The sequence below is a fragment of the Physeter macrocephalus genome, chromosome 1 (genome assembly GCF_002837175.3).
Source record: "Physeter macrocephalus isolate SW-GA chromosome 1, ASM283717v5, whole genome shotgun sequence".
Classification (NCBI taxonomy): Eukaryota; Metazoa; Chordata; class Mammalia; order Artiodactyla; family Physeteridae; genus Physeter; species Physeter macrocephalus.
Window position 1 is genome coordinate 36,970,436 of NC_041214.2, and position 18,116 is coordinate 36,988,551.

Below are 18,116 nucleotides of genomic sequence, written 5' to 3' on the forward strand. Positions count from 1 at the left end.
TGGTGTTAGGGATTGTTCTAATTTCATACTTTTACATGTAGCTGTCCAGTTTTCCCAGCACCACTTATTGAAGAGGCTGTCTTTTCTCCACTGTATATCCTTCCCTCCTTTATCAAAGATAAGGTGACCATATGTGTGTGGGTTTATCTCTGGGCTTTCTATCCTGTTCCATTGATCTATATTTCTGTTTTTGTGCCAGTACCATACTGTCTTGATTACTGATAGTATACATAGAGAATCCTAAGGATGCTACCAGGAAACTACTAGAGCTAATCAATGAATTTGGTAAAGTAGCAGGATACAAAATTAATGCACAGAAATCTCTGGCATTCTTATACACTAATGATGAAAAATCTGAGAGTGAAATTAAGAAAACACTCCCATTTACCATTGCAACAAAAAGAATAAAATATCTAGGAATAAACCTACCTAAGGAGACAAAAGACTTGTATGCAGAAAACTATAAGACACTGATGAAAGAAATTAAAGATGATACACATCGATGGAGAGATATACCATGTTCTTGGATTGGAAGAATCAACATTGTGAAAATGACTCTACTACCCAAAGCAATCTACAGATTCAATGCAATCCCTATCAAACTACCACTGGCATTTTTCACAGAACTAGAACAAAAAATTTCACAATTTGTATGGAAACACAAAAGACCCCAAATAGCCAAAGCAATCCTGAGAAGGAAAAATGGAGCTGGAGGAATCAGGATCCCTGACTTCAGAGTATACTACAAATCTACAGTTTCAAGACAGTATGGTACTGGCACAAAAACAGAAATATAGATCAATGGAACAGGAGAGAAAGCCCGTTTAAGACCTAAATGTAAGGCCAGACACTATCAAATCTTAGAGGAAAACATAGGCAGAACAATCTATGACATAAATCACAGCAAGATCCTTTTTGACCCACCTCCTAGAGAAATGGAAATAAAAACAAAAGTAAACAAATTAGTGAGGTGGATGGACCTAGAGTCTGTCATACAGAGTGAAGTAAGTCAGAAAGAGAAAAACAAATACCGTATGCTAACACATATATATGGAATCTAAGAAAAAAAGAAAAAGAAAAAGGTCATGAAGAACCTATGCGTAAGATGGGAATAAAGACACAGACCTGCTAGAGCATGGACTTGAGCTTATGGGGAGGGGGAAGGGTAAGCTGGGACAAAGTGAGAGAGTGGCATGGACATATATACACTACCAAAAGTAAAATAGATAGCTAGTGGGAAGCAGCCACATAGCACAGGGAGATCAGCTCAGTACTTTGTGACCACCTAGAGGGGTGGGATAGGGAGGGAGGGAGACGCAAGTGGGAAGAGATATGGGAACATATGTATATGTATAACGGATTCACATTGTTATAAAGCAGAAACTAACACACCACTGTAAAGCAATTATACTCCAATAAAAATGTTAAAAAAATAAAATAAAAAGAAACATAAGAAGTTGCAACTCAAAACACTGGTACCTGACCAGTAGTTCTTTTGGCAATGTGTACACTGGAAGTTGTTTGTTTGTTTTGTTTTCATTGGTGTATTGTAATTGAGGGGCAGGTAGCATGGAGCTTTTAAATGCACGTTAACCTTTGCTACTAAAAAATTATAGTGACTTGTTGAGACTCAGTTTCTAATCTTTACAAACAAATGAATGCCACGGCTTTTCATAACTCTCCCAACTTTATTACAAGGACGTCATAAAATATTTTAAGATATACAAAAATGTGTAAAGTATAATACAATGAACACTCACATATCCAACTCCCAGTTTAAGTATTCAAGCATTAGCAAATGCAGCTGAAGCTCTGAATTCCCTCCCTAATTATAACCCCTTCCCAGTCCCCACTATTCTGAACCTGGTGTGTTTTATCATCACCAAGTATTTAAAAAATACTTTTATTATATATGTAAGTATGTAACCCTCAAAACAAGTAGCACTGTTCAGTGTGTTTTTACACTTTAAGTGGTATCATACTTGGTTTTTTTTCTTGCCTTTTTTGCTCAAAATTGTTGATATTTATCCCCTTTGATGCTGGAGCTCACTGATTATCTGTGTGCCATTCCATCACTATTCTACATTTGTTCTCCTGATGAAGTACCTTTCACGTTGTTTCTACCCCTCCCCCACCTCACTATCACTTTTACTAACAAAGCTGCTGGGAACATTCTTTTTTTTTTTTTTTTTACATCTTTATTGGAGTATAATTGCTTTACAATGGTGTGTTAGTTTCTGCTTTATAACAAAGCGAATCAACTATACATATACATATATCCCCGTATCTCCTCCTTCTTGTGTCTCCTTCCCACCTTCCCTATCCCACCCCTCTAGGTTGTCACAAAGCACCGAAGTGATCTCTGTGCTGTGCAGCTCCTTCCCACTAGCTATCTATTTTACATTTTCTGGGAACATTCTTGCATACCCTCCTTGGATTCATTATACCTTAAACTACAAAATATACACATGCATGGAAAACCAAGCCTTTCAGACACAGTTCCTACATAAAGTCATTATTTTCAGAGTGATTTACCGTCACTCATCCTTTATAATGTCTTCAAGGTGGATATTTTATAAGAAGATGCAATCCACAGAGGGATAGAATGATTTAAAAATCAAAATTATGGAGCTTTTGAAAAGCCCTGCAAAGTACCAAGGAGTCATCTAATCGAACACCTTCATTTTATAGACCAGGAAAGTGATTCCAGGATGGGGAAGGGGCCTCCCCAGTGGTGAGCACTGGGCTTCAGAGTGGATCCTATACTGGTCTCCACCATGATGGACATACGTGTGAAATAAATATAATATAAATAAATCCCTTGCTTTTTCTTCTGTTCACTAAGACCCACTAAACAGTGCACCATGAGACGTGGACCACTCGTAAGTCCTTCCTGGCTGAATTATGACTGTGCTTCCCTTGGTCAATTCAAACCACATTCTTAATTTTTCAAAAGTCAGTTTCACCCTAGCTTTGTTGGAGTTGAAGCAAACATCAGAAGATAAAATAGATTTTCTAATCAAACACAAGAATAATTGGATTTGCAAAAGGAAATAAAATCATAAAGGAAAAGAAATTAGAACATAAATATGTTTGGAAGAATTTCTCAGAGCAAGAGTGAGTTATTACAGTTGGGAAACTATGGGTTTCCTTGGAGAAGAATGAATTTTAAAAGCTGCCTGTCATTTGGTGAGATTCCATAAGAATTCCCTCTTTGACTAAACTTTAGTCAGGCTCCTCTGAGTCCTTCCTCTTCTCAAGAAGACCTCATCCTCGGCTGCAGTCTCTATCCCACTGGGCCCAGCTCAGCAAGTATTCCCATGACCTTCATACCTAACCAATTCCCCTTAGTAATCTTCCATCCACTGACCACTCCCTGCCCACTGGCTACACATCCCCAGCTGCCCCTGTTGTATTCAGGGTGGAGGTCAATCTCTCTCCCCTATTGCAATAGTCTTGAGTAAACTCTTCCTTGCCTGTTTGATTTCTGTCTGGTGCAATTTTTCTGGGACAGATTCATGTCTCAATGCCAGAATGTCACTGGGTCCCAGAGTACAAACTGCCCATAATTAGGATGACCGTGTCTTGGTTAACCTGAAAAGGTTTTAATTTCTCTTTCAAATCTGAATGAGATCCTTGCTGGGTATAGTAATCTTGGTTGTAGGTTTTTCCCTTTCATCACTTTAAATATGTCCTGCCACTCCCTTCTGGCTTGCAGAGTTGCTGCTGAAAGATCAGCTCTTAACCTTATGGGGATTGCCTTGTATGTTATTTGTTGCTTTCCCTTGTTGATTTCATATTTTTTCTTTGTATTTAATTGTTGATAGTTTGAGTGATATGTGTCTTGGCGTGTTTCTCCTTGGATTTATCCTGTATGGGACTCTCTGTGCTTTCTGGACTTGATTGACTATTTCCTTTCCCATGTTAGGGAAGTTTTCAACTATAATCTCTTCAAATATCATCTTTATTGGTAATTGCTTTATAATGGTGTATTAGTTTCTGCTTTATAACAAAGTGAATCAGTTATACATATACATATGTTCCCATATCTCTTCCCTCTTGCGTCTCCCTCCCTCCCACCCTCCCTATCCCACCCCTATAATTTCAGATATTTTCTCAGTCCCTTTCTTTTTCTCTTCTTCTTCTGGGCTGAATTCTTATTCAGGTAGACTGCCTATTTCCTCTTCAATTGTTTGGTCTGGTGGGTTTTTACCTTGCTCCTTCATCTGCTGCATATTTCTCTGTCTTCCCATTTTGCTTACCTTACTGTGTTTGGGGTTTCCTTTTTGCAGGCTGCAGGTTCGTAGTTCTCATTGTTTTTGGTGTCTGCCCCCAGTGGGTAAGGTTGGTTCAGTGGCTTGTGTAGGCTTCCTGGTGGAAGGGACTGGTGCCTGTGTTCTGGTGGGTGGGGCAGGATCTTGTCTTTCTGGTGGGCAGGGCTGCATTCAGTGGTGTATTTTGGGGTGTCTGTGAACTTAGTATGATCTTAGGCAGCCTCTCTGCTAATGGGTGGGGCTGTGTTCCTGTCTTGCTAGTTGTTTGGCATAGGGTATCCAACACTGTAGATTGCTGGTTGTTGAGTGGAGCTCGGTGTTAGTGTTGAGATGGAGATCTCTGGGAGAGCTCTCACCAACTGACATTACATGGGGCTGGGAGGTCTCTGGTGGATGAATGTCCTGAACTCGGCTCTCCCACCTCAGAGGCTCAGGCCTGACACCCGGCCAGAGCACCAAAAACCTGTCAGCCACATGGCAGATGAGTGGTTTATTACCAAGGATATTAAAACACAGGAACCAACAGCCAGATGAAGAGATTCATAGGGTGAGGTCGAGAACAAAGAAACCTCAGTCCTCTTGGAGTTTGGAGCCCAGCACGGTGGCACATGGAGGCATTCTGCTTCACCAACCTGGAAGTTCTCTGAAACCCGTCCTTTTGGATTTTAATGGTGGCTTCACTACACAGCATGGTTGATTAAATCTCTAGGCACTGGTGATTAATTCAACCTCCAGAACCTCTTGGTTAACCTGAGATGGTCTCAGTGCCCACCTGACACAGAAACACTATCAGCAATGGTGCCCGTTTCATTGTCAAAAGGGTCCTGGTTTAGACAATAAATTATATGGCCACCCACATGTGATGTGAAATTTACTGGCTAAACTGTCACTGAGGACCTTAGTGACAAGAGGACCTGTTGGACTTAGAAACGGTGTTACAGCAACTACAAAAGGACATTCTTTTTTAGTCCTGATTCCCTAGGCATAGTTACATTTGATTTCATGTCCCAAATTAAAATGTTTCTCCATAAATAAAAAATGATGTTCCTCACTTCGTATTTCAAACATGTTCACCCATTGCCTTTATTATACCTCTCCCTTGATGACTGCAGATGGGTTTATCACAGTACATTTTACCAGACATGCATTCCAGAGTAAGAGGGAGGGAGAGAGGAGATAGAGCCTGGGAAAGCCCATGAGGCACAGGCCTTAGGAAAAACAGCAGAGATAAGGGAAGCACTACCTCATTCTCCACTGAGTATCATTAAAGGACTGAAATGAATTTGCAAAACAATAACTGAAGCTGACACCTGCTCTTGACAAGTGGGAGCAGATCAAGATTGAACTGTGCTTTTACTGCTGTGGAAAGAGGGCCAGGCAGGAAGGAATCCCCTACCACCTCCCACCTGGAAACGCTGTGTTTCTTGTTTTCTTTCCTAACACCAAAGGAGGAGACCCCTCATTAAGGTGAGGTTTGTGAGAAATTTTGAGAAATGTTTTTTTTTTTAGTTACTTCCACTTATTTGAAAATATCTGCAAGAGACCCTTATCCTGCAGAGCTCTCCCACGCCCGATGGGATGGGCTGAGAGCTGCAAACCCTGTAGGCAAGATCTCAGGCTCTGACTTTAGGGTACAGATGGGCTGGGGGGTAGAGGGGAAAGGGTTGGATTAGGATAATCTCCAAATTTCCTCCTACCAGGAAAGTCTAACATTCTCCCCTCCGTTAGGTTTGTTTGCCCCATTTTACAGGCAGGAAGATTTGAATGAGGAGAGAGCAAGGTCACTGAGGGGGGGCCTCTTGACTTCAGTGTTCGGTATGTGACCTGCAGGACAAGATCGCCAGTTTAGAAAGAGGAACAAAGGCCATCAGAAGGGTGTTTGACCCGTGGTCCCACCCACAGCATCACCCCTCAGAGGAGCTGGTTGGAAATGCAGGCTGTCAGGCCCCACCCAGACCCGCTGGATCAGAATCTCCGTTTAACAAGACTCAAAGTGATTCGTATGCACTTTATTTTTTGTTTGTTTGTTTGTTTTTTTATTTGTTTTTGTTGTGTTTTTTTTTTGACAAAAGTATTTTTATTTCATTCAGAAGTAACCAAAATTATTTACGGATCTGTGTGATGTGTGTGCCTGTTGGGCTCCGCACAAAATCTCAAATCTTGGGAATAGATTGGACACTGTCATCCTCATTTCTTGTTCTAAATTGATTTTCACATAGTATTTGATTTTTTTTTCTTAATACATGTTTATTGGAGTATAATTGCTTTATAACATTGTGTTAGTTTCTGCTTTAAAACAAAGTGAATCAGCTCTATGTATACATATATTCCCCATATCCCCCGCTCTTGAGCCTCCCTCCACCCTCCCTATCACACCCCTCTAGGGGGACACAAAGCACCGAGCTGATCTCCCTATGCTATGCTGCAGCTTACCACTAGCTATTTTACATTTGGTAGTGTATATATGTCAGTGCTACTCTCTCACTACATCCCCATCTCATATGCACTTCAGAGTCTGAGAAACACTGGCTGGAGCTGTGGATTACACTTTGAATAGCAGGACTCCAAAAAGCATTTCAAGCTATGAAATAGCTTTTGAAGAAAATTCTGATGCTTTTATGAGATCAGGCTAGCTTTCCAAGCTCAAGGCATCACTTCCCATATCAGCACCCTCTACAGAATTACTAACCTTAATTTTTTACAATATGAATTTAAATCTGATAAGAGTAATAGAAAAGGGGCCTTCATGAATTTTGGGCTGAAGCGTGTGCGCTCTCTCTCTCTCTCTCTCTCTCCTCTTTCCTTCTCCCTAAATCTCTGATGCACAGCTTTGCATTAGTAATAATCTTGGATTCATAACACACTCTCAGCATCATGTTTGTCTTAAGAGGAGGACACCAGCCTTGTTTGGGTTGGAGATTATGAATTATAGTTTGTTTGGCAGTTTGCTGGGTTTGCTTGCCCATGTTTGGCCCTGACTCCTAATTATGCATCAGCTAGAAGTCTCTCTGTTTAAATAAGCAGGAAACCTCTTTCCCTTCAATTTAGGAAATACTGTATTCTAATTTTATCTTACTGATCATCTGACTAAGGAGTGAAAACCAAGCATAAACCTGTGTTAATAATTTTCCCACCTTTTCTTTATATCTGGGGCAGATACTGCAGAAATCATTTGGTGTGAAATGAAGTTTCAATTAGTTCTAATATGTGGGTAGTCTTGGGAAGAAACAGGAAGAATTAAATTGCAGGTTTTAGTTGAACTACATGAAATTGCTACTTTTACAAGTTAAAAAAGTCAAATATTGGCAATTGCAGTTAGTCAACCTAGTTAGAATGTTTCAGTTAAGAATTTCTTGACCTAAGAAATATTAAGAGGGTTGACAGTGCTATTTGTGGAGGCTGGGTTGTCTCTTTTATCTGGAGATATTTTTTGGAAGTTGGGGCAAATGCTTTGAAGACTAGACAACCATCTTTCTATTCTAAGCAGGCAGGGAAACGTGGGCTGTGGGAAGGTCAAGTTTGGTTATAGATTCAGGATGAACGTATGTGTCCTTGGAGGAGACTTATAACCTTCTGCATCTGTGAAATATATAAATGGTGACACAGAAATATAGATAGTTGACACACAAACTAAGGTAAGTTTACTTTCTACTTCCTTTTTATGTCAGGTGTAGTTAATACTTGAACTTTGACAGGAGTATGAAAAGAAAACTCCCCCCTCACTACGTTAGCATCAGTCTTTAGCTGGAACGTGAGCGAAGCATCAAAGTGAAGTGTAAGAATCTCATCCCTTTCTGGGTTAATTGTCACAGTTACACTGTAGGCCTGCTGTGTTCCATGGCACACTGGGCATAATTCTATGATCAGCCAAATTGCATCACATTCTAATTATGTGTGCTGTCCTGGGATCACACTTTGAGTTGAAGGTGGAGACCATGTCTTATTCGTGATGATGTGCCCAGTGGCTTCAAGGCAGCTTGGCACAGAGTAGGCATAAATAACTGTTTTATGCCAAATTTTAAAATTTGTGGAACAAATGATGACTTTTAATAACTAATCATATTAACAAAAATTGAAAATATTACATTAAAAATCTTTGTGGATTATAGAAACCAAGTTGGCAATAAATATCAAGGGTCACATCCTATGAACAAATAATTATAATAAAATCTCATACCCTATGAACCAGTAATTACAAGACATTTATCTTAGGAGAGAGCCTGAAATTCAAAAACAACATTAGGTTAAAAAAAAGTTTGTCAATATTATTATATATGAGTTGGAAAAACTGAAAACAACTTAAAAACCCAAGAGTAGGGTATAATATTATGGATAAATAAATGATATTTTGGGGAATATTTAATAACATTGGAAAATGCTCAAGTAAGGAGGGGGAGAAAAACCATGACACTAATGTCCTGCTTTTTTTTTTAAACTTAGCATCACATCACAAAGATGTCCCAAGTATTCAAAATTCTGCCAAAGTAGTGTTTGTAATGGCTGTAGAATTCCATTGGATACAAATACAGTAAGTTAGTAACTATGTTTTATAAACATACACATGTACACACACACTAAAAATAACACGCATGGGGTAATATGCATATTGTCTGGCAACTTCTTTTTCTCAGGTAACAACATAATCTAGACAGCTCACCACAGAAGCACACGCAAACCTTCCTCAGTTCATTTTCGTGCCGGGATACTATTCCATTGCAGAGACGTGCATTGATTTTTCAAAACAACTTGTATTGATACTTTCAGCTATTTACAGCTTTTTGCTATTAAACAATCCTGTGATAGATACTTTTGACAAACATTTCTGTGCATTTATGAAAGTACATTTGTGGGATAAATTCTGAAATTGCTGGATCAAAGAGAATGTTCACTTTAAGAACGTGAATAAACTTTGGCTAAGCGCCCTCCAAATTGTTACACCAATGAACACTGTCTTGAACACTGTATGAAGGCACTGCTTCATTTTAAAATGGAAATAGGGGATGGGATATATTTGCGTGGGTGTATTTGAAACAGAGCTCATGAGATCCTGCAACACATGGAGCCATGAAAACTGGGTCTCCCTCCCTCCTTCCCTATACCCTTCTCACGCTGTCTTCCTTCCCTCCTTCCTGCCTTTTTTCTTTTCTTCCATCCTTCCTTCTCCTTCCCTTCCTTCCCTCCACGTTCCTCCCTTCCCTCCTTCCCTCCTTCCTTCCCTTCCTTCCTTTCTTCCTTCCCACCTTATTATTTGATCTAATGGGAGGAGAGACAGGGGAACATTAGAGTGAAGGCCAGTGAAGAATTTGTGTGGCAGTTAGAGAATTAGAAGAGAACAGGAAATGGGCTTAGCTGGAGGTAGGGTGCTCCCTCTGGGAGGACATATGCTGAAACTGGACCCACACAGAGGAGGGCAGCATGGCCCCTGCCTAAGGATGACGTGCAATTCTGTGACATGTTCCATATTTTACAGTAACTGTGAGGTGACCGTGCGCTCACTAACCTTATTGTGGTAAGTGTATCAAATCATGATGTACATGTATCAAATCATCACCTTGTACATGGTAAAAGACAAGCTGAGGCATATTGAACAATTTAAGAGTTTATTGAGCAAAAATAGATTTGAATGGAGTGGCGTTAAATCAGAAGTGATGAGGAGCCTCCACTGACAGGAGCTTAGGGAGATACTTTACAGAGAAAAGGTGGAAGCAAAGTGAGGAAATCATCGACTGGCTGCAGCTTCAAGCCTGATCGGCAGTTTGTGCTCAGTTGTCCCTAGGTTTCAATTCCGTAACCTTGAGGCATTTACAGGATTAGATTTTGGTTTGCTGATGTTGGCTGCATCAGCATCAGAGCCACCACAGACTAATGACCTATTAGTTTAATTCTCTTAGTGTACACCTTAACCTTACACAATGTTACATGTCAAATATATCTTGAGAAAGCAGGAACAAAAGTCAGAAGCAGACTGTTGGGGGGAATACAGTGTACAGAAATCTGCAGTGTGGGCAAGTCGGTCATGGGTGAGGACAATTTGGATGTGTCTCTAATTTTCATGGGCATAGAAAGGATTCATGGAGGATCCTTGTTTAAGATGCAGATTCTGATTCCGTAGTACTAGAATGGGGCCTGAGATTCTGCATTTCTAGTGGGCTTCCAGGTGACACTGATGCTACTGGTCTGGGCCCACACTTTGAGGAACAGGACTTAGTTGACGAAGCTCCCTGCCAGAAACAACAAGCAGAAGCATCAGCAATCAGTGGGGAGCAGGTGAGAATTACTGTTTAGAGCCAGGAACGCCCCCTGCAAATGTTACAAGGTGATAAAATAACGAGCTGGCTCAGCCTGTCACTGCTGCTTCATCCACCGGATCCAGCCTGGCCCACAGCAGCACAAGGACCAAACAATGTTGCATTAAACCTATGCTTACTTTTGCCACTCTTACAGGAAGCCTTACTTTTAAATCAGATCGTATTTTATTTGCTTCATCTCCAAAAGTCTATAATAACTTCTGTCACACAGAGTCCTTCAATATTTCCTTGATTCTTGTAATACCTGGTATCGCTGACACTGTCCCAGGTTTAAGTGACAATTACCTGCCTTTGGTTCAGTCGAGGGTGCCCACGACCTGCAGCTGGAGGGATACAGGCTCCGCCCATAACTTTCTTTATCGCATGAGAAGAACAAAATGGAGCTACAGCATTAACGTGTGTAGTTTCAGTTGGGCTTTACAGCACTGCAACTTCCCTTGGGATTAAACCACTTGAAAGCTCCTCTACAACCTCCCTGTGTTCCACAGAGTTATTTTCTGAAGCGTTAACATCCGGCAAAGCTAAGGTTGTTAATGTATGTTTAGGAACCAGGATGCTTTTATATTTAATTCTTCCTGTGTGATCATTTCTCTACCATCAGTCCTTGCAAATCAAGAGAAGTTTAAACGCTACAAAAATTCACAAGCTGAAGTTGACAGGAACATTTTTCACCTCTCTGATCCAAGCCAGACAAGTGCATGATGCTGGCAGGCTAGCTGTTCCCTCTCTCAGCTCCTGCCCAAGGATAGGGACCCCAGATGATACCCAAGAACACACACACACACACACACACACACACACACACACACACACACACACAATCACTATACAAACAAGAGCTCTGGGTTGAAGCCTTAGGAAAACTAGTTGATGCTTGTTCTCCTTTTCAAAACATAATCAAGATGACAAGACTCAGACAAGCACAGGTCTTAAGAACTCTGTCACCTGATGAAGCTCTTCAATGTATCCTCTGTGTTTATACCTAGAAAGGTGCTTGCATTTAAGAAATAGGTTTGATGTGAGTGAATGTTGTATTCCTCTAAAGCCCGGGGAATATGCAGGGTCAGCTTTCTGAGTGATAGATACAAATTAAGGATCCATGAGAAAAATTTCTAATGTGCTTGTATTCACTTTAAATTTTGCTCTAATAATTAGGGATCATTAAAATATATGATGGTTAGCAGTTAGGTTGTTTTATGATTGATTCATGCTTTCATCTGCATTAAGAAATTCTATTTGAGTAGAAAATCAGAGAGGTATAATGTTTCTTTCCTTTTTCAAGAAATTAGGATGTTTGAACTCTATGTTTATAATAACCACAAAACGATTGTCTACCTGGTGTAAGAAAGAAAACAAACAGCTTGTGTGTGTGTGTGTGTGTGTGTGTGTGTGACACTTAGGATTTCATTAGTTTAATTTAGCTCCTCACTCACAGAGCAGACCACAGTATCAAAAGTATTAGTCCATGGGAGATAGCATTTAGAAGAAAATCTCTCTCTAAATTCCTGTTATCGTTTCAAATTCCCAAAGGTAAATTTTCCAGGCTTCTGAGAGAAGTAGCATATCTGATGTTGCCAAAACCCAAATGCAAATAATTATATCAATATAGGCTCATTTTACAGATAATTGAAACTCTTATTTTTCTATAATTTCATGACACCAAATACAACACTTAAAATGTTGATATGTGTTCAACATTTACTATGATCTATGATTTTCTTTTTTTTTTTTAATGTGGACCACTTTACTTTTAAGTCTTTATTGAATTTGTTGCAATATTGCTTCTGTTCTATGTTTTGGTTTTCTGGCCATGAGGCATGTGGGATCTTAGCTCCCCAACCAGGGATCCCCTGCACCAGCACCCCCTGCATTGGAAGGCGAAGTCTTAACCACTGGACCACCAGGGAAGTCCCTACTATGATTTTCTTAATGAGGTTTTTAGAGTGCTCAACATCCTTTTCTACCCTAAATATAATAAGAAAAAAATGAAAGAAATGGTGATAAATATATGCGTGTGTACACACATACTAGTCATTTCTTGACCAAAAAAAATAAAAAGTTTTACCATTATTATTGCAAAATATTTCTATAAGGAACAAGAGCGATACCAGAGAAACTGGCAACCTCTTACCCTCAGTGTGAAAAACAAACAGGTTTTTGAGCGTTATCTTTACATATACACACATAGAAAGCCATATAGGTCTTTACGCCTTTCTATGGATGACTTAAAAGAAATATGAAGGGGGAGCTTAGAGAAAGGCCTGTCCCAGGACCATTGAATGTCAAGGCTCTTTTCCACCAAGGATGCTGAAGGAACTGCTCAGCTTTCATGGAGCAGCAAGGAGCACATAACCCAGGTCTGCTCCACGGACGCCTTTGACGTGGTGGGCTGGCAAGCTGTGCAGGATGCTGAGCCCGACTCTGCTGACCATATTTTCGTTTTGCCAGCTGCTCCCTACTAGGCTCTGCCTGCAGGGGGTGCCAGAGGGAGACAGGTGAGTGGAGAACTTACCTCCCATCCCTGTGAATGTTAGGCTGACGCCGCTCCCCGCCAGCAGCCGGTGAATCCATTTCTGGTTTCTCTGACAGTTTGGAAGATACAAACTGCTTGAGATGCCCCATTATGTTGTTACACAACTCCTGTATTTTCTGTATTTGTCTTTTTTTTCTGCACAGATACAGACTGTACTTCCTTCTACTGATGTTCAGAAGCAGCCAAGAAACATCCCGCTGCAGCTGACACTCAAAATGTGCAAATGCCAGAGCCTCTGACATTGCTTTTCACTTTTAAGTTTGAAAGGGTAGTTGTCACGTACAAAGTAAAAGTTAAAAATTAAAAAAAAAAACACTGAGATGCAAGAGATTAAAGACAATACAATCTTTAGAAGGTAATAGCTAAATTGTTCATCAGTGAATTTGTCTATGAAATCTCTCCCCATCTAGTCCTGAGAATTCATCTTTGAGGCCCCACTGTCTCCTATGAACACCCCATGTCAAGCCTCACATGAAAACCCTGATCCTTACTGCAGCCCTAAGTATTATCCAGAGAAAACAAACCTCTGGTTGTCTGAAAACTGCCCTTAAAGCCCATTTTCCTTAAGTGTAATCACAGTCCATCTAGGGGATTATTAGAGATGAGTGAGCAATCTTTTGGAGACTTGGGGATGCCATAAGGAAGAAACCCATTTGTTTGATGCCTCCCTATTTCATTCATTGATCCACTCATCCTTTAGTTACTTATTGAGTACCTAATCTTTGTGCCGAGGAACCAAAGAATCCTGTCTAAATCATCTCCGTATCTTTTTTCCATGGACAAAATGCAATAAGGAAGTCATATAATCATATCCGTCTTTCAAAATATACTGTTTCACCCTCACATTTTTGAACATGAGGGGAGTTTTCTTTATAACGCTCTTTGGGCTGTCTGGCAAAAGACTCACCTCCTAAGTTAATTTACTCACCACCTATCCTTCCACTTAGGCAGATAATTGTGTCACTCACACACACACACACACACACACACACACACACACACACACACACAAATTACACAGCACTTGTCTTGTGCCCAAATAACCTAGTCTAAAGAATCTTGGTATGATTTGAGGGGTAATGAAACCTCATTGTCTGGGAGGTATGTTTCATGAGAACACTTTCCTGGTCTTCCTCCCTTGTTTAATGGGGTCTCACAGCCAGTATCATGGTGTCCATGATTGTGGGAGATCAATGTTAGCCTGCATCTCGACTAGGAAATGACTCATTTACGACTTTTTAAAGTAATCCAAGTAACAGCTTCAGAGACCAACTTTGTGTTGCTTTGGTTTTCCCAAAGACTCAATTGGGAAAGAATGTATACCAGTGAATTTTCATATGTTTTTCCCAGTACCATGGCAGGGAAAATATTCACACAGAGACCAAGAGTCCTGATATTCTGGAGAGATACAGGTCAAGCAAATAGCAGAAAGCATTCTGGAGGAATTAAGTAGCACCTAGCATTTTACAGAGTGCATTAGAGAGGGCAGAGTTACAAAAACTAGCCAATAATGACTGCACTTAAATTGAATTTTACCAATCCTTAGGTGCAAATATATACTTTTACAAATTATAAAGGGGCCCTGATACAAAGAATAGATCATCTCAGTCCAGAATAGAGTGGGACATGCAGAAGACCACCAGCAAAACATGTACCGTACAAGGAGGAGAAAAAGCTAGACCAGACTGGACAAGTCATGCTGTAAAAGGGTAATCGCCAAGTCCTAGGGAAGGAGGTGGAAATTTACTGTGCTCACTCCATCTTGTCCTCTGCACCCTTTCATTTAGCCATCAGATTTCTGCATTCATAAATTGTTCACATGCCAAAGGTAAAGGTAAAGTTGATCACGTTTCACAAATACGTGAGATGTCTTTAGACAGTTCTGAGTTAAGAAACCCCTCCATGCTTTAATATATCAAGACTTTCTTGGCTATTATGGATAATATATATATATATGTATATACACATATATATACATATACACGTATATATATATATACATATATATACGTGTATATGTATATGTATGATAAGTCTTACATGGATAAGGCCTGAACATTGGCAAACCAACACAGCAGAACCCCTTCCTAAAGACTGATGAGGCTCCACATCGAGTTACTGATGGATGTTATTCTGTGTCCTGCTTTTCTTAGAACATCTATAACAGTGATTGTACTTTAGCACTCCTTGATTAGGAATTGACCATAAAAATAGAAAGTCAAAACACAGTTAGTTAATTAATGCATGGCAGTAGGGAAACATACTCATCAAATCAGCCAAGGGCATCCCTGTCATTTATTCCTCAGAGACTTCAAAACAAAATCTGCCTTCAGTTTTGCTCTTAAGCCTTCTTCAAGGGTCACATATTTTTAATGAAAAAAGTAAGAAGGAAACATTTAATTCTAATTAAAATCGACAGATTGTAAATTCTCTAGGTACTCCTAGTCTTACTTTTGAATACAGTTAGACCCCCTAGAAGACTATGTGGTCTAGTTCATCATAGGACAGCTTTTTATCACCAAAGAAGCCACGTTTATGAACTTCATATCTGCATTTCCTGCAGGATTGTTGAGGATGTGACTTCACTCATTATGCTCTATATGGAGACAAAAGCTCTGTCTTCCCTGAGGAACCAGTAACAGTCACATTCTTGATAATGAGAACTAGTAACTCAATCATGTTTCTCTGTTTTCACTTGGCTTCCTGGAAGCTCAGCGCCATACTGTACACTCAGCCACAGCAACTATGGTCATACATTGACTACCCCTCACTTCTCTCTGATCTTCATTTTCTATACATATTATTTTATTAGAGGCTTATTGTATATTGCATTTGATGTAATAATGAATTAAATAAACTTCTCTTGGGTGTAAGAGGTAAGCTCTGGTCAGCAAAACATGTTATTCATACGTATCAACTGGTAACACGATTTTCAGATCCCTTTGACAAAGAGTTAGAGAATAATAAAGTTTTAAGTAAAATTTCAGTCTCTCAGAGGCAAAGACTGTGTCTCCTATTTCTCTCTTCACTCCATCATTTTCTGCAAACAGCAGGGGCTCAGTAAATGCTACTGAAGGCAGTAAGGACTAACATTGCTTATTGAGGGTTGGGTCTATATTTCTTGGAATTTGATGTGAACTGGGACTGGAACTTGATTCCAAAATAAGAGGTGTAGGATTAGAAGATAAGTGGAGAAGATTTTAATTTCCCCTCTGAGGAGTCCTCTGATCTCATAGAGTTGAGCAGACTTCTGGAAATCTGGGTGCATGATTACAAGCTGTCCTGAGGCTTCTGAATCAAGGGCCTGGTGGAGTTCCAGAGAGTTTGGCAGCATTGCAGCAGCAGGGGACAACCCTGGTCCCAGGACTCTAATGGACAATTGTCCAGGACGAATGACTAGAGCAAGAGACAAGGGAGACAGAGCCCTGTGCCTGAGCAGCAGCCTACACCTCTGTAAGCTGCATTCTCTCACCTGTGCTGCTCCCCTCAAATCTCAGCCAGTTCTCTGCTTTTCTCCATGATGTACATCATAATTTTCTGGGATTGGAACACTGCTGTTGAAAAAATACACTAGAAAATAATCCTTTCTTCTTTCCTCTTGTGAGATAATGCAAAGGTGGAGGTGCCCTGCCTTGTCTGAAATTCCTTTTATCAGTCTCATTTCTGCCCTGATGTTGACGAAGCTGCACAGTTTGACAAGAGTAAGACAGGACCACATGAGCTCAGCTTCCTGCCCATGTTGCTGTCCAGGCTGGCTCTGTAACTGAGCACTAGAGCAGGGCTCCAAAGCCATGGCATAATCAGCACTGCAAAACAGAGAGGCTGAGACACCTCCGATGAGAAAATCTATTCCTGTGTCTAGCATGATTAGTCTGTGGAGAGACCTGCTTGATGAGATGAAAAGATAACTGTGCCCATGGATTAATTACTATTGTTAAAATAATCACACTACCCAAGGCAATTTACAGATTCAATGCAATCCCTATTATAATACCAATGGCATTTTTCAAATAACTAGAACAAATAATTTTAAAACTTGTATGGAAACACTAAAGATCCCAAATAGCAAAAACAATCTTGAGAAAAAAGAACAAAGCTGGAGGCATCATGCTCTGTGATTTCAAACTATACTACAAAGCTGCAATAATCAAAACAGTATGGTACTGGCATGAAAACAAACACATTGATCAATGAAATAGAACAGAGAGCCTAGAAATGAACCTACACTTATGTGGTCAACTAATCTACAACAAAGGAGGCAAGAATACACAATGGAGAAAAGACATTATCTTCAGTAGATGATTCTGGGAAAACCGAACAGCTACACGCAAAAGAGTCAAATTGGACTGCTTTCTCATACTATATACAAAAATAAACTCAAAATGGATTAAAGACTTAAACATGAGACCTGAAACCATAAAAATTCTAGAAGAAACATAGGCCGTTTTTCTTTGACATTGATCTTAGCAATATTTTTTTTTTTTTAGATCTTCTCTCAGGCAAGGGAAACAAAAGCAAAAATAGACAAATGGGATTACATCAAAGTAAAAAGCTTTTGCACAATGAAGGAAGGAAACTGTCGACAAAGCCAAAAGACCATCTACTGAATGGGAGAAGATATGTGTAAATCACATATCCAGTAAGAGGTTAATATCCAAAATATACAAAGAACTCATACACCTCAATATCAAAAAACAAACAACCTAATTAAGAAATAGGCAGAGAACCTGAATAGACATTTTTCTAAAGAAGACATACAGATGGCCAACAGACACATGAAAAGATGCTCAACATCACTAATCCTCAGGGGAATGCAATTCAAAACCACAATGAAATATAACCTCACACCTGTCAGAATGGCTATTATCAAAAAGAAAAGAAGAAAGGAGCTTCAAGATGGCAGAAGAGTAAGACGTGGAGATCACCTTCCTCCCCACAGATACATCAGAAATACATCTACATGTGGAACAACCCCTACAGAACACCTACTGAATGCTGACA

General features: G+C 39.9%; 1 protein-coding gene and 1 non-coding gene across 2 annotated transcripts in view; one reads left to right on the forward strand and one right to left on the reverse strand.

Annotated features, from left to right (window-relative positions):
* The window catches only part of NEK11 (NIMA related kinase 11), a 263,068-nt gene that overhangs the window by 20,142 nt on the left and 224,810 nt on the right, over positions 1 to 18,116 (reverse strand).
* Positions 9,635 to 9,741, forward strand: LOC112061981 (U6 spliceosomal RNA). The gene has a single exon (XR_002890476.1). It is a non-coding gene; the product is annotated as a U6 spliceosomal RNA (small nuclear RNA).